We start from the raw sequence: 22,500 nt of genomic DNA on the forward strand, positions 1-22,500 counted from the left end.
AAGCATTTCCGAGTGGTGGTTACAATCTGACGATGCTCACCTTGCCAGTCCATACGACTAAAGCTGAAATCACCAACCAATTATACCTTCAATCTTCCACATCATGGTTGACGATGGCAGCACATGTCGAGGCCAAGAATCTACCACCGCTCTCCCTTTCCTCGTAGCACTCCCAGGAACCTTTTAACAATCCCCTCTTTCCAAATTCCGTAACTCCCTCAACCCGTCCCATCCAGTGACACACACACACACACAAAAGTATTCACATCATGATGTCGTCCAGCCGGTTGGACCTGTGTAGGGAATTACCTTTCTTGACTGAAGGTGGAGACGCTTGGCTGAGCTCCGGAACCTGTTGTTACCCACTTCCTTTCCCTATCTGTCCTCCCCCCCCCCCCCCCCTTTCCCTCACAGCACTCTCTAAAAACAAACCTCGAACGAGTCTTTCTTACAGTCTTCAACTCCTGGAAAATAACCTTCTCAATAGCCAAGATTAAAGTTATACACAGCTTTATTATGTCCAGTGCTAACTGTGATAAGGGGTTTACAAGCGCTTATCACTCGTGTGTACTCTTAAGAAGTACTGTTAATGTACTATTTATAGTGATAAGCTCACACCTACGTCTCTCACGAGGGAGGCATTCTTTTTCTAATTCTTACTTCTTTCTTCCCTTCTTTCTTTCCAAACATTCAAGGTTTTGTGCCGTTCCTTCAGTGTGGGACCAACTAACTTGATACGCGGGTGCCATGTACCTTCCCTTTAATAAGCCAAGATATCTGTATTTCTTTTATTCACGTCTTTTACAGAATCTTATGAGGTCAAGGGTGAAAGTCTAAAAATGTATATTTTGGCCTCTTGTTCCATTGTCGTAATCAACTGGGCCAAAACGCAACACATTTCGACAATCTCCATACACACACAAGTTAGTGATTTGACACATTTTCCCCATTCTGCTCAGGTTAAAACACGTTGTGTAGGCATCTGATTTCTTTTTTATATTACTAGGTAATATTTCAACCAGTGATCAAAATCCTGAACACGAAGATTCCTCTGCAATGCCCCCACAATGCTCACGGATCACATTTGTAATCTGATCATTTCTGGCTATTCCACAAGAATCAAAGTCACGTTTTTAATATTTTCGCTTGGCCAATGTTCGTGTAAACTTGGCACAAAGATCTATTTCCACATATCCAAATAACGACGACGACGAAACTGAGATGATCACTTTTTCTTTTTCTTTTTAGCCTCCTACACAGGGTCGGTCTGAGGTTACTTAAAAAATCACAAGGCTCTGCCACTAACCCATTTTCTTTCAATCACTGTGGTTGAAACTCGCGGCCCTGTCTTGTCGCCATACTGTGTCTTGCCTCACACTGTATCTGACCTCAGCCTTGTGTCTCCATTTCCTTGCCCTTACGTGGATTGAATGTCAACAATAATTGAACAGAGCAACTTTGGAGTCTATCCAGGTCCCCCCTGCAAGCTGATGAGTTCGTCTTGCATTCATCAATCCTTTCATGACCTCGGCATCATCCGCAAACATGTTTAGGTACGAGTTCACTCCTTCAGGCAAGTCATTAAAAACAGGAGTGGGTCTATCAACCGAGACCTTTGACACTCCACGTGTAAACTCAGCCTAAGTTGAGAGTGTGCCTCTTACCTGCGTCTTTCGCTGCCCTTCCACAGACAATGATCCAGAGGAGTTATCCCACTATCCTTGCCTGTAGCTCTAGATTCTTCCGATGAAGGAAAATGTCAAAGGTTTTCTGACAACCTGACAACATACAGTCTATCCATCCACCTCGCTGATTTACAACTGAGCTCACCCTGTTATAGACAACTGAAAGGTTCGTGGCACACGATCTCTTCTCCCTGAAACCGTCGCCCAGCTAAATAGCCCTTCATTTGCTTTCTGATTATCTCCAGCCTTTGACGAGACAGGCCTGTAGTCCAGCACGATTTTCTGGTCCTCATTCATAAATAATGGGCAAGAGGTTTGCTTACTTCAATATCTTTATAGAGTTTGCCCCTTCCTCTCGTGTTCTCTCAAACAGTATTTCGAGAGGCGTAAAAAGCGCCCCCTCGCATTTCTTTAGCACATATTGGCAGACTCCATCCATTTATGGGTCTTATGTGCGTCAGTCAAGTCGTCAAAACAGCCACATTATATGATTTCTGCTGATCTTTACACCTAGACTTCTTCCTCTTCTCACCTTTCTAACACCGGTGTATCGTTATCCTCAACTGTGGTAACAATTATAGATCTATCATTTTAGCTGAAAACTTGTTACTCATCTTGTTCATGAGTTCTTCCTCCTATGTCCCTTATCATTTTAGCTTAAAACTTGTTACTCATCTTGTTCATGAGTTCTTTCCCCTAAGTCCCTTAGCCTCATTAGCTGTTCTTGAACCGATGATCTGGAAGTGCTCAGGGGTTGTGTTTTATCTTGTCCAGAATATTCTCTTCAAATTCCTTCTGCTCCTCCCTCCTTACCTTGCAGTCCTCAGTCTTTGCTCTCCCGTATCTTTCTAATGTTGTCCGGCTACAGGGGCGTTTCTGCATCTTCCAGAGGACACGACAACCTCTCTCTCTCTCTCTCTCTCTCTCTCTCTCTCTCGCTTTTCGACATTTCCCATTGAACCAAGCCCTTCTCGTTGAACCACGCCTCTCTCGTAGAATAATGCGTCTCTCGTTGAACCTTGCCTCTCTCTCGTTGAACTACACCTCACTCGTTGAACCACTCCCCTCTCGTTGAACCACGCCTCTCTCTCTCTCTCTCTCTCTCTCTCTCTCTCTCTCTCTCTCTCTCTCTCTCTCTCTCTCTCTCTCTCTCTCGTAGAACCACGCATCTCTCACTGAGCCACGCCTCTCTCCACCTCACTCCGTCTCCTTTCTCAGTGTACCATGCTACCCACTGGCCTCCAGATGTGTTGCAGAATTACCTCTCATGATGTATACCCTTAAAGAATAAGATCTGCTCTATGAAGCTACTTCGATTGTAAATCATCCTAAAGTCTTATGCTTCCTCTCCTTCTCTTTCTGTGTGTGTGTGTGTGTGTGTGTGTGTGTGTGTGTGTGTGTGTGTGTGTGTTTAATGTACAGGGAGTGAGCCCTACATCTCCTGAACCATCTCCACAATCATATAACTTTTAATTCTGTATGTTATCCGTCGTTTACCGTTTCCCTCATTCGGTTTATGCGACTCATCCACCACTCTTATGGTATATAAACACTTCTTTACACTCATTCTAATAAAAAGAACAAAATCTTTAATTTCACGATGAGGCCTCAGGTTGATTTATCTCTGCATCTCTCGAAGAACAGTTCACCCTCTGCATCATCAAACTCGTTTAATTACTTAAGAGGTTGTGATCAGGTCTCTCTTCTTTCTCAAATGGTGGGCAAATCAAGAGGTCTCAAGCCTTTCCCCTGTAGCTCACTTCTCGTAATTCCGGTACCACCATCATCGTGGCCGTCCTCTGCATCTTCTGTATTCGTTGTTTGTGCTTCTTCAAGAGTGGTGGTGACCCAACCTGAGAAGGATATTCTGATCTCTGGTCGAGAGTAGGACGTGAATCGCTAGCTGATGGTTCTCCTTCTCATTATGGTTGAATGCTACTCCAACATTTGCTGGCAGATAGTCTGTCTTATTTACTGTTCTCCTGATATGGCACTTTAGCAACAATTTACGTTAATGTCAGCATCCTAGTCCATGTTACATATAGACTCGTGAAGCCTATTGCCTGCTACATGATATTCCTATTGAGGCCTTCTTTCACTGTCTCCCGTAGTCATTACTTCACGTGTACGTAGGCTGAATTTCATCAGTCATGGAGCAGTCCAACTAAGGAGTCTGTCTAGGTCTCCCCCCCCTCATGAGTTGATGCAATCTGCCTCTCTGTCCATTTCCCGCGTGACCCTGGCATCATCTGCAAACAGGATCAGGCAAAAGTCCCGTCCTTCTGGCAAGTTATTTACCGAGATCAAGAAGAATAACGGTTCTAGGACATCACCCTTGCGATACGCCATTTCGTGAAGGTTTTCTTGACATGCGTCTTACGTGTCTGCGTGAGTACTCCCTTAACGGGAGGTTAGCTACAGGAATCGATGGTGTAGGAACTTTAAGAGACGGAGCACCATGAATGTAACACACACCCCCATTAATGCAAAAATAGCCAATTACAGCAGGTAGCTACACACACACACACGCACACACACACACTTACAAAGGAACCCAGAAACACTCCAAAGTTGATTCAAAACTTCTCTGATGATATTCAAGTCGTGTGAACGCGTAGTAAATGAGGATGCGTCACAGCAGAAGAAGCGTCTCAGTATGAATATCATCGAGCGGGAAACAAGCTGCAGGAATCAACGTGTGAGCGACACTTGGCAGCGTCCTTAACACGTCGCCAGAGTCCCACATTAGGAGCAAAGTCAAGAGAAGCGATCTATCTGTTGGGATATAATGGAACAGTATCCTAGTCGGATGAAAAAAGGGAATCAGAAAGCTATTCAATTCTTCACAAAGCCAAAACTAGAATATGGCTCTCACGTTTGATCCTGACACCTCAAAAAAAAAAAAAAAAAAGCAAGAAGAGCTAATAAAGAAGGTACAGAAGAGGGCAAGAACAGGTACCAGTATTAAGTGAACAGCGGTGCAGGATAGACTAAGAACCCTAAATTTGCTCAACAATGAAGACAGAAGAGTAGGGGGTGGGTGGTGACCTGATCGCATCCTTTACATTCACTAAACCAAGCTGATAACGCAGACATGAAGCAATTCTTCCAAAGATGTAGAAATTGAGCAAACAGAGGGTACAGCAAGAAATCAAGCAAGAAACGAAAAAAAAAGAAGTAATTTTATAGTATATGAACATGTGGAAGAGCCTGTGGTCAATGCAGACAGCATATCTGAATTTGAAAGGCTCACCAGAATGGTGGGGGAACGTTCAAGAGATGGGCGGAGGGCCCCATGAGTGTGGCACTCCAATCCCCCATAGAGTCCCAGATCGGTAACCACAAATGAGTAATTCCACACCTACGCACACGGCGTCATCTGGAAGAAGGCGGGGGTGGGGAGGAGGGGGAGGGGAGAAAGTTTGGGAGGAGGAGGAGCTCTGGCGGCCATATATAAGAGATTGCACGGGACTCTAAGTCTCACCACTCGAGGCCAGGCCACACAGCCAGGCGCGCGCGCACACGTTCACCCTCTCTCTCTCTTTACGGCAGAGGCCAACAAACACCTCGTCCTCACTTACCGGCGGGAGGCCAGCCTGCCGACAAACCCCACACACGCTCTCCCAACCTCCACCACTGACACGTGAGTATTGCCTCCACCCGAAATGACGCCCCCCATTCTCCTCATGTCTTGCCCACGCCAGCTGAGATGCACCGACACAGACACACGTCTCACATTCGTACTGTACTGGAAAAAGAACCTGATTGTCCACAGTGTCACGATATGTATGTATATATTTACTGCCAGACTGGTCTCTCTGAAAACTTGTGTGTTCCTGCCTTGCCTTCAGGCTTCGACCAACTTCAGAAAATACCTGAGATCTGAAACCCCCCTCTGGTATCTACTCCTGAAACCTTCGTCTCTTGTGCCGTGATGGTTTTCGAAAACTTTTGCAGTGACGAAACCTTAAAAGTTAATTCAATAATTATAAATATTTTTGTTTTTACATGTATTGTGTGCCATACTTGTTGTCTGGGAACATAACGAGGTCCAGAGAGTCCTCTCCCAGTAACTGAAGTCGTGATTGTGTAGAAGTAAATGAATGAAGGCAAAACATATCTAAGAAATTCAAATGAATGAAGACGAATTATTTTCATGAACCGTAATTGAATACACGTGCAACACCAAACCTAATGCGAAAGTTTTGTGTGGAAAGTTCAATATAGAATACACATGTTGGTTAAAACATTTCTTGAGTCACGCGTATTTCCTTTGTATCATGAGAACTGCAGAACATGTACGTGAATAACATGAAGTGAAGAACATCATGACGCAATGCTTTTATATCAAAGTCTTCGATGGATTTTCATTCATCTTTAATTCAGTTTAGGTCTGACAGTTAACCTTTGGAGCACATGGGTACGATCCTTGAACACGACGGTACGATCCTTGAACACGACGGTACAATCTCTGAACACGACGGTACTATCCTTGAACGACGGTACAATCCCTGAACACGACGGTACGATCCTTGAACACGACGTTACAATCCTTGGGTATAACATTCTGGTCTTTGACAAACGTTACTGTGTTGCAGCCAACGACTGTACCGTCGTGCTCAAGGACCGTACTTTCGTCGTGCTCAAGGACCGTACTTTCGTCGTGCTCAAGGACCGTACTTTACTTTCGTCGTGCTCAAGGACCGTACTTTACTTTCGTCGTGCTCAAGGGTCATACTCTCGTGTTTGCGGTTAGTTTCAGTCCTGAGGCCACATTTGAGCCTGGAAAATAATCACATCTACGGTAACATTAATAACAACGACAATAAGAACAATAACAGCAAGGCTAATCATAAGTATGATAATAAGAGCGATAGTATAACAAAAATGATAATAATAATGATATTCATAATAATAATAATAATAATAATAATAATAATAATAATAATAATAATAATAATAATAATAGGTGAACAGAATAGTAAGGTTCGTCTACCTCTGGCTGTCAGCACAGATGTCTCTCATCTTTTTTCATGGTCCTCATCAACTAACCTCCGCTCTCTCTCTCTCTCTCTCTCTCTCTCTCTCTCTCTCTCTCTCTCTCTCTCTCTCTCTCTCTCTCTCTCTCTCTCTCTCTCTCTCTCTCTCTCTCTCTCTCTCTCTCACTCGCATTTTAAGAAATCTCGCCGTACACAGCAGAGTGCAAAGCGTTGTAAGTGCAGTACACTCACACCTGGCTAAGAACTCGGGTAAATGGTACAGTTACGATAGACTTTGCGAGGTTCACGGTCGTTGAGGTGCGACGCAGACCTCGGGCAGTCGTGGCTTCCAGTGGCCAATGACACCGAGCGAGGCTGGTGGATCACTGGCCGTGCACTCCCATCAGAGAACCTCGCACTCCACAAGGAGTCAGCCTTTTTTTCCCCTCCTGCTGGAAGTAGCGCTGCCTTCGAGCCGCTGTAGCTTCTTGGAGAGAAGAGGATTGTCCTGGCCAACACCAGGACATCATTCTTAGAAAAGGGATCTTGGGCCAAATATGAAAAAGGAATATATATATATATATAAAACGGATGATAATCCATCTTTACCGCACAAGGTCCTAATTCCAACTGTGTGCCCTTAAATATCCTTACACATACGCCTAATATCACTTCACCACTTCATTTAGTACATTTTGGTACATCAGTACCTTACGTGCGTTTAGAGTATCAACTACCAACTGTGGTAGGCGGCCCTTCCCGATGAGTGACGTTGGTAAAGACAGATGTGTGTCACTAGGGCGTTCGTCTCTCGCGTGCCAGACCCGGTATGGAGAAGAAGCCAGGCGGCTACCAGAACGGTTAGCAGTCATCAGAGGGAGGAAAGTCATTGAAAATGGTATCAGTAAATCAAGACCTTTTGTACGATCAAGAGACTTTCTTTTTGCGTGGGAGAGATTGATCCAAAATCTGCTTGACCTGACCACGGTCATACGGGTTACTCCAAAGCCTGTTTAACCCAACGCTCGGCCATGGAAATTTGGATCCATCGTTGCCAAGGTAATGCGAGTGTTGGTCAGTGTGAGGGAGGTAGCAATCTGACGTTTACGTGAGTCAGGCGAAACTGTGGAATGGAACGATTAACCTACCTCTGAGCACGTCCATACTACCCCTTTGAGCATGTCGGAACGATCCTCAGGGATGATAGGCTAGGCTTTACCCTAACACCACATATATAATCCCCAGAACAACTTTGAAACAATATATGTAACATACGTCATACATGCCAACGTATAAGTAGTACTTACAAAACACTGCTGACAGAAAGAAAAAAAAGAAAATCTTTTTTTCTCAAGTTGTTTACTGACGGAGTCTGATTAAACATTTGTAACTTCAGCTAAAATGCTCACTTTTCAGACCACATGAAAAGCGAAGTTAGGATCAGAACCTACAACTTGTGGAGGGAGTTGGGTCTGTACGTTCATGATTGTCTTCCACCTGAGCTCGTCGTATACCAGTTCCAAAGATGCAGTACAGTCATTAACCGTCGTCAGTGAAAAGCATGACCGTATTGCTCAAACTTGCCAGCCACGATATACAAGACCACAGGTAACTGATAGAAGTAGAAAGCCACGTAGAATCCTACCACGACCACCTGGGAAACTCACACACACACACACACACATAATCCTCCCAAGGAACTTCAACTGTAACCGCGCGTGCGGTGGCGGGAACAGCCAGGAGAACGGCCATGTTCTGGCGAGCGGCTCCGGATCCACCAGTACAAGAAGCTAAATATTTATACTGTATGAGAAGTTCTTCCCGAGCCTCACATATATATACACTGCACTCGACATCACAACTCAATAGAATTACAAACATTGATCGATGCTAAGCCGTTAGGGCAAAATAGACTCCGTTACGGAGAGATAATCAAGCAATCTTGATTGGATAAGACGGGAGCAAGTGGTGTTGCGGTTGGCATGACGCATTCACGGGCCGCCCGGGGTCGAGCGCATAGGTTCGAATACTGGATGAGACGGTGGGTCAACAGTCAACTCAGATGTTCATCCACGCTTAGGCGTTGGTGTCTGATGAGTGTGTCAGTGGAGGAACACTCCAGATATGCAACACATATACACCAGTGAGGAGGCAGTACACCTACAGGTCAAAGCGAGGCAGGAGCTCTTTCTGTCAGGAGACGACAACAAAAGTTCCAGACAATCGGACAAAAAGTTGCAGCTCACTCAGCTTTAAGAAAAGCAAGCATGCCAAATGAACGGGCGGACGTAACACTTAAACTCATATATACATATATAATGTTATCCCTGGGGATAGGGGAGAAAGAATACTTCTCACGTATTCCCTGTGTGTCGTGTGTGTGTGTGTGTGTATATATATGTATATATATATATATATATATATATATATATATATATATATATATATATATATATATATATATATATATATTCATAACGCCATTCCAAGGCCTGATATCAGCTGCTCTGGCCTACTCAGTAGAGACGAGAGCACACACGCGGGCGGGTGATGGCCAGGAGATAAGATACTCACACAACAGGACGACGCACTGATCACACACCTGGATAGTCACTTTTAAAGGCGACCGACCGGACTGACTTCCTCCTAAACAGCAACAGGCCGCGCTGCACGTGGGCGATCTCCATCCTCACGCCAGAGGTCCTGAAAAAGGCTATTGAGAACAAGCCCGCCCATGTACTCCGGCCCAGGACCAGACTCCTGGAACGCTTGTCTCTTTGGACCAGTGCATAACACCACTGGCCCATGACCAAACTCCTGGAACGCTAGTCTCTATAGACCAGCGCATAACACCAGTGGCACGAGCGCCGATCATCCTCTGCAAAGTAAGTCTGAACTCTGGCTTCTTCATCCCCGAGATTTGTGACACTGACTCGAGTGTCGCCACTCCACGATTGACAGGAAGCAAAGCCATGTTCCCCAGAACCCTACCGACCGACGGCCGGCACTGACGCTCTGCATCATCAGAATACAAGACGGGACTCGAGTCATGTCATGACTGACCTTATGAAGTCGCGTGATCTACAGACTAACCCAGTACAACATGGTTTTTTGGGCAGGGCGATCACGACGCCTCCTTCAGTCGTTTGATCACGACACGAGAAAATTTTGGGGGGTTAGTGGAGGACATATTAAATGATGAAGTCATATAAACAGTTTCCCCGGAAAGCCTACACAAGATGTGACCAGGGTGTTGCAGTACACAAAATGCGTAACATGAAAATAAATGGGAAAAAATGCAATATGGATGCAAATTTTTTCTTTTAACTGCCAGATCTCAATGCGTTGCTGTTACAGGGCTTCTGCTGTCGAAAGCTCGGTTCCCTCTGGTGAAAACCATACTCGCACCCGAACTGTACCTCACCGTCATAACTAACACGAGCACAAATACGAGCCACAGTTTCATGTCATCCATGGTCGACGATGCTACAACAAGTGCCAAAAATCTATCATCAGAAGAGTCCCAGGTACTACCAACAGACGTAACCAGATGCATCACGCGTGGCTACCAAAATTATGCTTCTCAAGGAAGAAAAGTTCCAACTTGCTTTCGAACGGGAGGAGAAGTTCCAATCTTTCTGGAAGGGTGAGAGAGTGTGACGTAAATGATACGATTCAGAATACCGGACGTAGACATGGACTCCCATCATGTCACAACTTGGCCATCGTGAACAACGACCTCGGAGTAACAATGTATGACGAACTTGCCTTCAGTAAACAGGAAAGAGCTAAAGTGGCCTTTCCCAGAAGGATAGCATGCTGGATCTGGAGGACCTTATCTGAGGTGAAATAAACCAGTAAGGCACCACAACCCTTATGGATAGAATACCGTTGTGTGTTGACAGCATTCATTACCCCGGGCGAAACTGCAGAGCCGGTAAGTGGACATCAACGCCCTCACTGTCGTCGGAGTGAATTTGATTAACGGCAAATGGCTGAAAGAGCGACCGAGGTCTCTGCTCTCAGGAGCGCAGAGGGGAAGTACACCACATCATACACCTGGTTCCCAGCCCACACTCAAAAATGGTTCCATGTTGGCACATCAGGTCAAATATTAGGTCAAATATTACCGTCGGAATCAAACGGGGTAACAAGCACAAGGGAAATCACCTTGAACACCCGAGGGTCGACGACTGATCAAGGAGTTGCCCGCAGCCATCACTAGAGGGTGTACAGTGAGGGAGATCAAGATGGACGTGGGGAAGTGATGATGAGGGGGCACCACACCAGCCTAGCTATGTCAGTCACGCTGGCCGACGACCTGCGGTCTCCAACAGGTTGCTCGACCAACGACCCAACTCGTCAGCTTAGACTCAGTCCGAGATGATGGGGCAGACGACCCTTCGAAGACAAAGGTATACGCAAGTCCCTCCTTGCCTTACCTTACCTTACAAGGTAAGGTGAGGCAAGGCAAGATCCTATGGTTAGATAAAAGGAATATGTATTTTCGCGTTCGAAGTATGTGTGTGCGTGTGTGGAGAGAGAGAGAGAGAGAGAGAGAGAGAGAGAGAGAGAGAGAGAGAGAGAGAGAGAGAGAGAGAGAGAGAGAGAGAGAGACCAGACGCCATCAACCTCTCAGTTTTTTACATTTCCATTTTTTTTCTTATTTACTAACGCAAACTCTTATTTTTTTCTTTAGCACATTAAACATTTCAATTTTCATCCAACGTATCATCCATTCTTTTTTTCTTATATGTATAATGTTCTTAGACGAGAGAGAGCATATAACGTACACTATGTTTGGTCCCGAAACATAATGTTTAACGTGGCCACGCAGTTCTCAGCAATGTGTATCCTCACACTTACCTTTTTTTGTTTTTTTTGACTGTTACCTGAGATGGCATGGCCAACTTAATACCCCAATCAAGACAGTCATTAACTCCCTCTTTATATCAACCCTAGTATAAGGCCAGTACCCAGTTTATATAGATCAACTCCCCTGAAGAGAGGATGAACAGCTGGGTTGACTGTGGACCGATCGCTGCACGACCAGGATTCGAACCTATGCTCTCGACCCCCTGGGCGGCCCGTTAACGCGTTACGGTCAGGAACGCTAAGCGCTACACCGTAATAAATGAAATCATTATCATTACCAATGAGAATGATAATTATTATCGTAATGATAACAGGAAGAGTAACGAAGCTAATTATATCAATGATAAAGATAATGATGATAATAATAATAAATCATTACTGGGGTAAGGAAATCTGTATATATGAACGCAAGAACGCATGCGCACGTTTACACAGTTGCGAATTTGACAACCTGTGTTTGCCTGACGATGAGAGAGAGAGAGAGAGAGAGAGAGAGAGAGAGAGAGAGAGAGAGAGAGAGAGAGAGAGAGAGAGAGAGAGAGAGAGAGAGAGAGAGAGAGAGAACTCACAAAACGCTAACTACAGCGACTGATAATACCTTTAATCACCTGACTGGCCCTAACTACCGGCTACTGACAGTCTGTGCGACGGTAAACGATGTATATAATGATAATACGTAATGTGTCTCCTTCAACACTCGGTGTGTAGATGCGTCAAGGAAAGCGTCAGACGATACACTCCTCGAGCAGACGACAAAGGAAGCCATATATTCTGGCGTGTCTTCAGTAGTTACGATCAGCTGTATAGCCTGGCAGCGCTTGCCTCGGGGGATCTCGGCTCTTTCCCCGCTACGCATCATGACTTAACTTACCGCGAGGTAACGACATTTTGCAACACATACGGCGGTTGTGTAATCGGCTTCGTATAAGACTGTATGTTGTTTAAAGATTTGAGTGGGAGCTCAAAGATACAATTATACACACACACACACACACACACACACACACACACACACAACACACAAACATAAAGTCACACATGCTCACAATCATTGTCTGCCTCCGTCATCTTATACGTTCTACAAGACCATCAGAAAGTGTACACCTTCCCTACACAAGACATCGTATGTACATACCCGGTGTTGTTGGTGCCAAGTTCTTGGTGGGGTTGGCTTTGTTCACACTGGATGGCCTCGAGATCCAACGCCTCACACTGTACCGTACACAGCATCATGCTTCACTGTATACAAAATGATTCGTCCCGTTTCCTCCCTAAAAAGTATCTACAATGTGAGTAGGTTCACCGCTGCTCGTTCTGTGAAGGTTAATTATCCACTTCATAACCGGAATGGCTTCATTTGGCATCCGTACATCACAGTATACGCCTAATTAGGTCCTGGGTCACGAAAATTAAGGTTTCGCTGCGTCCTCGATCCGATAAGGAGAGACGACGCGAGCCAGTCTCAAGTCGCATGGCTCGTGGGCTGACCCCGGCGCAAAGAGAAATCAGGGAAATGGCTTTACAGTGAGAGAGGCACCGAGGAAAGGAACTTTGGACGAGTCTGTGAGGACAATTGTGATGAGAGACATACGAGTGGATGAGAGCGAGCGGTGAGAGGCAAAGAAGGACGGATGTGAAACAGACGGATGGGTGAGAGTGAGTGAGAGGTAGGTAACACATAAAACACGAATGCGAAACAGGGGAGCGAATGAGAGTGATAGGTACGGAGGGGGAAGACATAAGAAAGGGTAGGAGACAGACGAAGGGATGAGAATGAGCAGGTGGAAGCAAAGAAGTGACCTTGGCAAGGGTGACTTAGGGATTATAATGAAGGATGTGAGAGTAAGACATATTTGGGACCTGAAACATTTGGCATGCAGATCTTCTACTCTGCTAGGGATGGTAATACTGCAAGACCTCAGTAATGGGAAGCGGATGTGATAGACTTTTGATTCCCCTCGAGGAAAGACATTTGACAAATTTAAAGACATTTCAGAGACGGACATGATAATCTACTCGATAAGACTTGATAAGATGATGACTGAACAATAGTCCAGAAGTTGGATAAAAGATAATTTGATGTGATGATGGGAAGTGACCCCCCCCCCCTCGAACACGAGGGCACGGCCCTTGAGCACGACATCACGACCCTCGAACATGACGGTACGACCTTCTGGGATGTAATAGCGTGACCCCTGACTCGACCTCGTACGGTCAGATCAAGGGTCACAATGTCATTACTGAACGACTGTGCTCTCGTGCTTAGGGGTCATACTGCCGTGCTCAAGGTCATACCGCCGTACTTTAAGGGTCATACCGCCGTGCTGAAGGGTCATACCGCCGTGCTGAAGGGTCGTATCAACAGAATGTTGAGGGAATTAATGAAATTTTGAAACCCTTACTGAACTGGGAGGTTTTCACGAGGGGATGGGGGGTAATCAAGAACACGTAGATCTGTCCGATACCCGCCCGACTGACACCCCCGCCCGAAGAGCGCTGTCTTAGAAAAAAAAAAATAATGGTAATAAATCAAAGGCAGAAACGTCTTCATCCACCATGGCCTCACTGAGAATATATGGGTCAAGAATGGGAGACTCGTCAAGGTTCTGATATCATTTACCAGACTCAATAGGAAATCAATGAATTCTTTAAGCACAGAACGGAGGGGCAACCCTGAATTTTTCAAGCCCAGCGTTGCGGTGAGGCGATACACATCCCTGATCTGCTGGAGGCGAACAAGACCTTGCTAAGATTCTGCTGTAGAAGGAAAGACAAGGAGGCAGGGTCTTGAATCTGACAATATACTGTCTACCGGCAATACAATGTAATGGTATAACTCGGCACCATTTCTGGGTAAGACACACAGGGATGGAGTGTTGGAGCAGACATTGTTGGAGTCCAAGTGACGGAGGCAGTGTGTTAGTGGAGAGTCATAGTTGAGGAAGGTGGCACAGCTAGGAATAAAGAAGAACCGGCGCGAAGCTGTGACACAAGGGGGAAGTGGTGTGTCGGGTGGTGATGTGGATATGTTGTGATGAACTGTGACACAAGAGGGAAGTGGTGTGTCAGGTGGTGATGTAGACATGTAGTGATGAGCTGTGACACAGACGGGAAGTGGTGTGTCGGGTGGTGATGTTAGACGTGTAGTGATGAACTGTGACACAAGAGGGAAGTGGTGTGTCGGGTGGTGATGTTAGACGTGTAGTGATGAGCTGTGACGCATGAGGGGAAGTGGTGTGTCGGGTGGTGATGTTAGACGTGTAGTGATGACAGATGGGGGGAAGACTGAGCCAGACTGTACTGGCAGTGGAAACGTGAGTGGCAAAGAAGGAGGGGAACCCGAAAATACCATGGGGGACTATGAGTGCGTGAAAGGAGGTGTGGAGGGACCGGAGATTACATGGAGAGGAAGGGTGCGTGTGGGAGTAACGGAGGAAGTAAACAGATACAAGTATGACAGCATCTATCGTGGACTGAGGGGGTTCCGACCAGTACAGTTCGCCTCCTACATCGTAACAATTCTTATTCTTGTTCGTTGTGGATAACTGATGTAATGTTCACGCCACGTAAAGCAGTCAACATAACTCAGGTGACTCTGTATCAGTACTGCCCCACAGGTGATTCAACAGTAAACTAAATGATGGGAGGAAAACACACACACACACACACACACACACACACACACACACACACACACAAAAGATAGATTCGTTACCGTATCACAAAGTAGGCTAACCTGCTTTTTGATAGCACTCGTATCAACCAATGGCTAACTCTGGTGTGTGTGTGTGTGTGTGTGTGTTCACACCTACTTATCAGACTCATTGATATTTCAAAGTCCATTTCGCCGTTATTAAAGATTAATAACGTGTCCATGGAGCTCCTCCCCTCCCCCTCTCTGCCCTGCCTGGGGGGGATTAAGGAGGGGGGGGGGGGGTCGCCCGGACCAAGGTATCACGACGAGTGACCTTGCCAGAAGTAGTCACGTGACGACGCAGAGGTCAACATTAACACAAGGTTCACGAGTGAGTCTCGAATTTAACCGTGAACGCCTGGCGGGGGAAAAGGCCATCATTGCAGACCATATCACGGGAGATGGTTGGAGAAATTAACTCAAGATCTCCATATGTACATACGGCTGATCACACATGAAGATTGTACGGTCAATGATGAAAGTAACAATCAAACGCTGTAATTGCACGTACGTAGTACGCAAGAAGCATTCCATTTATGGGAGCTGAAGTGACAGATCAATGTTTTATTGGGAATCATCAAAATCGTACACTTAACGATCATCAGAGTCGTTAACAATCGTTCCGAAAGTCTTTTTTTTTTTTTTTTTTTGAGGGAGTGACCCCCTCCGAACTGACACGGTCTTCATCCATAGTGTCCGTGACGGATGTACACCTGCGAATAAAAGACCTTCCCGGGTTACCATAATTGACGAAGTGTTTGGCTGGTGGAGTCTTACGTGTGTGATTAGCGTCGTAAACATCATCATTATCTTCCGTTATTTCTTCATTCAACAAATTAATGGCATCACCAGAAGCGCCTCTGTAATCCTAAAGCTTATCGGTATATCTCCAGATCATCTATATATTTTCCCCACCATTTCCACACACTCAATCTCGAAGGAACCTAAAGCCTCTTTGCTATATACATTCCTATGTAGTTCTTCCTAGTGAGTCCCTGAGGGTCGAGGTATAATACCGGTGTCACTGCTCACTGGCAGTTTTCAGTGAAAGCGTTCTCGTGGCACTGACAGAGTGGGGACAGAGGAGGACGTTGAGGGACGTCAGCAAGCACTGATACGTAGCAATGTACACTGGCTCATGAGTCACGAGGACACTTGAAGAAAGTCCTCCATCATATATTGTGAATAACTTGCATGCCCTCACCCTCCTGCATGTTCAGGCCCCGATCACTCAAAATCCTTTTCACTCCCATCTTTCCACCTCCAATTTGGTCTTCCACTTCTCCTCGTTCCCTCCATCTCATTGGAACCACTATTCCTTCAAACATACCCATTTTTGCTTTCCGAGATGACGTTCTCGCCTTCCACACATTTTTCAACGCTCCCAGAACCTTCGCCTCCTCCCCCACTCTGTGACTCACTTTCGCTTCCATGGTTCCATCCGCTGCCAAATCTACTCCCAGATATCTAAAACACTTCACTTCTTCCAGTTTTTCTCCATTCAAACTTACCGCCCAATTGACTTGTCCCTACTGTACCTAATAACCTTGCTTTTATTCACATTTACTCTCAGCTTTCTTCTTTCACACACTTTACCAAACTCAGTCACCAGCTTCTGCAGTTTCTCACATGAATCAGCCACCAGCGATGTATCATCAGCGAATAACAACTGACTCACTTCCCAAGCCCTCTCATCCACAAAAGACTGCATACTTGCCCCTCTCTCCAAAACTCTTGCATTCACCTCCCTAACAACCCCATACATAAACAAATTCAATAACCATGGAGACATCACACACCCCTGCCGCAAACCGACATTCACTGGAAACCAATCACTTTCCTCTCTTCCTACACGTACACATGCCTTATATCCTCGATAAAAACTTTTCACTGCTTCTAGCAACTTGCCTCCCACACCATATCATCTCAATACCTTCCACAGAGCATTTCTATCAACTCTATCATATGCCTTCTCCAGACCCATGAATGCTACATACAAATCCATTTGCTTTTCTAAGTATTTCTCACATACATTCTTCAAGGCAAACACCTGATCCACACATCCTCTGCCACTTCTGAAACCACACTGCTCTTCCCCAATATGATGCTCAGTACATGCCTTCACCCTCTCAATCAATACCCTCCCATACAATTTCCCAGGAATACTCAACAAACTTATACCTCTGTAATTTGAACACTCACCTTTATCCCCTTTGCCTTTGTACAATGGCACTAGGCATGCATTCCGCCAATCCTCAGGCACCTCACCATGAGCCATACATACACTGAATATCCTCACCAACCAGTCAACAACACAGTCACCCCTTTTATTAATAATTCCACCACAATACCATCCAAACCCGCTGCCATGCCGGCTTTCATCTTCCGCACAGCTTTCACTACCTCTTTTCTGTTTACCAAACCATTCTCCCTGACCTTCTCACTTCGCACACCACCTCGACCAAAACACTCTATATCTGTCACTTTATCCTCTAACACATTCAACAAACTTTCAAAATACTCACTTCATCTCCTTCTCACATCACCACTACTCGTTATTATCTCCCCATCAGCCCCCTTCACCGATGTTCCCATTTGTTCTCTTGTCTTACGCACTTTATATATATATATATATATATATATATATATATATATATATATATATATATATATATATATATATATAGAAATGACCCGATGAGTGTTCAACAGCCGTCTACCCAACCAAGGCTCGAATACTATCCCACCAAACTGACCCCCATCTGGAACTACACTCTATAGAAACGAACGAGTCGGCCTTTCTCCCCTGCATCTGGACCCCATCCATCTTTCCAACACTTATAAACATTACGTCAACGTACCACAAGAACGCTCAGGCACAGGAAGCATTTACTACACCGAAGACACTACTGAAGCCTTACTCCCTACTTGTCCTGTACTCACCTTACAAAGACACACACACACTCACACACACACACACACACACACACACACACACACACACACAATCACAACATACTTTGACCTGTGGTCATGCCCGGTGGACGTGGCCAGCTTCCTGAGAGCTGCGGGAGTCCTAAAGAAGAGATTCTTGGGGTAGGTAGAAGGGCAAGGTGGTGTAGCGAGTGTTGGATTACTTAAAACCTCTTGTTATCAAAGAGTTGTATGATCCTATCTTGTCGTCCCTAGCTAGCCACTATATTTGTCATTCAACTCTTGTTATATTTGAATAACATTTTTTTTTTTTCCCCATTTACGTTCGCGGCTCAAGTCACGGATAAAAGTCCAAAATGCTTCTTCAACAGTTCAAAAAATTACTCAGAGAAAAACAAAAATACCATCACGATAAGTATTTCAATCATGTTAAAGAAGGTTGAGGTTAGCATGGAAAGCCTGCGTGTTTTCTTAACCCGCTGTTACTACACATGGGGGAAATAAATATGAATATCCTCCTCCAGAGCCAAAACCCTTCCTCACGTAATTAGTACTTTGACCATCGCTTGAACTCTGAATAGCAAGATACGAGATGAAGGCTGGCTGGCTCTGCCATGTTAATGCTGGGTGTAGCCCATCCTCCTCCGTCTCGACCATCCGTCTGGAGGGAGGAGGACTCCCTGGCCCAGCTAGACTTGGTAGGAGAACCTCCTAAAAGTCAAGTACGGGGCTGCGAGATTAGTGAGGAATCCATATACATTGAAGACAAAGTCATGGTACCTGAATCCAAGGGGAGGGGGTCGAAATTTCCATCACAAAGGCAGCCAGATGCGATGGATCTTGAATTCTCGAGCAAGACGGTACGACCCATAAGCGCGTTGGCACGACCCGCGAGTGTACGACCGTATGACCCCCCCCCCCCTCCAAAGCACGACGGTATAATCCCTGAACATCTGCGTGCGATCCTCTCCACTGTGCCACTCGTGAGCACGACAACACGACACCTAGCGGGGCTATACCACTCTTGAGCACGACAACACGAGACCTTACACGACTACAACTCTTGGCAGCAAGACAACACGCCACCTTGAATATGGTGATCTGGCCTTTACCTACACACTCAATGGCCAGGTCAAAATTAAGACCATTATATCTAAAGGTCGTACCGCCATGCTTAAGGGTCGCACTCTTGCGATCAGAGGTCGTATCGTTGTGCTCAAGATGTCTTAGCGTCGTGCCCGGGAAAGTGAGCCAATCATTATTCTCCAACCTCACTACACCACTTCAATCATTGGTCCACAGTCCTGGGCGCTGGAGAACTCCCGACTCCCAGTGACTCGGTTATGGTCAAGATAAGCATATAAACGTTGTACAGTGGCTAGATGATCATTCGGACTGATGATTAACGACATTACATTAATCACCATGCTGAGGAAATGGCCTTGTAAAAGTACGTACGAAACAGATGATATCAATCCGTAAGTACGTACAAAACAGATGATATCAATCCGTAAGTACGTACAAAACAGATGATATCAATCCGTAAGTACGTACAAAACAGATGATATCAATCCGTAAGTACGTACAGAACGGATGATATCAATCCGTAAGTACGTACAGAACGGATGATATCAATCCGTAAGTACGTACAGAACAGATGATATCAATCCGTAAGTACGTACAGAACAGATGATATCAATCCGTAAGTACGTACAGAACAGATGATATCAATCCGTAAGTACGTACAGAACAGATGATATCAATCCGTAAGTACGTACAAAACAGATGATATCAATCCGTAAGTACGTACAGAACAGATGATATCAATCCGTAAGTACGTACAGAACAGATGATATCAATCCGTAAGTACGTACAGAACAGATGATATCAATCCGTAATTACGTACAGAACGGATGATATCAATACATAATTACGTACAGATGATATCAATCCGTACAAGACCTAGGATAATCTCCAAGACAAAATCATATAAAAGAATAGAACAGTGAATCAAATTTCACGATGAATGTCTACATTTTCATTTACTCATCAAAAGTTAGATGTATTTTAGATAAATCTGGTTTATGTATAGCAACAGCGAACGCTACGGGCATAGAAAGACAAAACAAAAGAGAAACGCCTTACAAAATTCCAACACGTAAAACAATAGCCTGAGCCAGGTTTACAAAGACATTAAATACACTGGCGGCAGCAAACCCCCACTCGCTGCATTAAACCCCTACTCTGCAGTAAACTCCCACTCACTGCAGTAAACTCCCACTCACTGCAGGAAACCCACTCGCTGCATTAAACCCACGTTACCGTAATGAGCTGTTAGTGTGTTTGACCGTGAAGTCGTAGCGTAAAATGGGGTTATGCTGGGAGAGAATGGTATAATTCATTGTGCACCGGGACTAAGTACAATAAATAAATATTAATTTATTTATTTTATTTTGCTTTGTCGCTGTCTCCCGCCTTAGCGAGGTAGCGCAAGGAAACAGACGAAAGAATGGTCCAACCCACCCACATACACATGTATGTACATACATACATACATACATACATATATATATATATATATATATATATATATATATATATATATATATATATATATATATATATATATATATTCCTGTGAGTCCACGGGGAAAATGAAACACATTAAGTTCCCAAGTGCACTTTCGTGTAATAATCACATCATCAGGGGAGATACAAGAGAGAAATATGTCAGCTGATATACAACCTAGAGACGTAGCTAGGACGCCATTTGGTAAACACGTGTGTGTGTGTGTGTATATATATATATATATATATATATATATATATATATATATATATATTTTATATTGCTTTGTCGCTGTCTCCCGCGTTTGCGAGGTAGCGCAAGGAAACAGACGAAAGAAATGGCCCAACCCACCCCCATACACATGTATATACATACACGTCCACACACGCAAATATACACACCTATACATCTCAATGCACACACATACATACACACACAGACACATACATATATACACACGTACATAACTCATACTGTCTGCCCTTATTCATTCCCACCGCCACCTCGCCACACATGGAATAACATCCCCCTCCCCCCTCACGTGTGAGAGGTAGCGCATAATTAGCGAATAATTAGACTATGAAGGGTGAATGACTTTATCACACGTATGAGCATAGCATGGGCAATGCATAATCATGCAATATCTGTTTTTCATACACATTCGCCATTTCCCGCATTAGCGAGGTAGCGCCAAGATCAGAGGACTGAGCATTAGAGGGAGTATCCTAACTTGGCCCTGTTCTCTGTTCCTTCTTTTGGAAAATCAAAAAACGGTATATATATATATATATATATATATATATATATATATATATATATATATATATATATATATATATATATATTTTTTTTTTTTTTTTTTTTTTTTTTTTACCTCGTCGCTGTCTCCCGCGTTTGCGAGGTAGCGCAAGGAAACAGACGAAAGAAATGGCCCAACCCCCCCCCATACACATGTACATACACACGTCCACACACGCAAATATACATACCTACACAGCTTTCCATGGTTTACCCCGGACGCTTCACATGCCTTGATTCAATCCACTGACAGCACGTCAACCCCTGTATACCACATCGCTCCAATTCACTCTATTCCTTGCCCTCCTTTCACCCTCCTGCATGTTCAGGCCCCGATCACACAAAATCCTTTTCACTCCATCTTTCCACCTCCAATTTGGTCTCCCTCTTCTCCTCGTTCCCTCCACCTCCGACACATATATCCTCTTGGTCAATCTTTCCTCACTCATTCTCTCCATGTGCCCAAACCATTTCAAAACACCCTCTTCTGCTCTCTCAACCACGCTCTTTTTATTTCCACACATCTCTCTTACCCTTACGTTACTTACTCGATCAAACCACCTCACACCACACATTGTCCTCAAACATCTCATTTCCAGCACATCCATCCTCCTGCGCACAACTCTATCCATAGCCCACGCCTCGCAACCATACAACATTGTTGGAACCACTATTCCTTCAAACATACCCATTTTTGCTTTCCGGGATAATGTTCTCGACTTCCACACATTTTTCAAGGCTCCCAAAATTTTTGCCCCCTCCCCCACCCTATGATCCACTTCCGCTTCCATGGTTCCATCCGCTGCCAGATCCACTCCCAGATATCTAAAACACTTCACTTCCTCCAGTTTTTCTCCATTCAAACTCACCTCCCAATTGACTTGACCCTCAACCCTACTGTACCTAATAACCTTGCTCTTATTCACATTTACTCTTAACTTTCTTCTTGGAAAGGATAACAATTTT

At 44.8% G+C, this 22,500-nt stretch overlaps 1 protein-coding gene across 1 annotated transcript in view; it reads left to right on the top strand.

Moving 5' to 3' along the window:
* Window positions 1-5,174: 5,174 nt before the first annotated feature.
* Mip (Myoinhibiting peptide precursor) overlaps window positions 5,175-22,500 on the top strand; it is a 342,027-nt gene continuing 324,701 nt past the window's right edge. Inside the window, exon 1 of the mRNA XM_071663053.1 lies at window positions 5,175-5,328. The gene's annotated coding sequence lies outside the window, so the exon portion shown is untranslated. The remainder of the gene's footprint in view (window positions 5,329-22,500) is intronic.

This window comes from Panulirus ornatus, chromosome 1 (genome assembly GCF_036320965.1).
Source record: "Panulirus ornatus isolate Po-2019 chromosome 1, ASM3632096v1, whole genome shotgun sequence".
Lineage (NCBI taxonomy): Eukaryota > Metazoa > Arthropoda > Malacostraca > Decapoda > Palinuridae > Panulirus > Panulirus ornatus.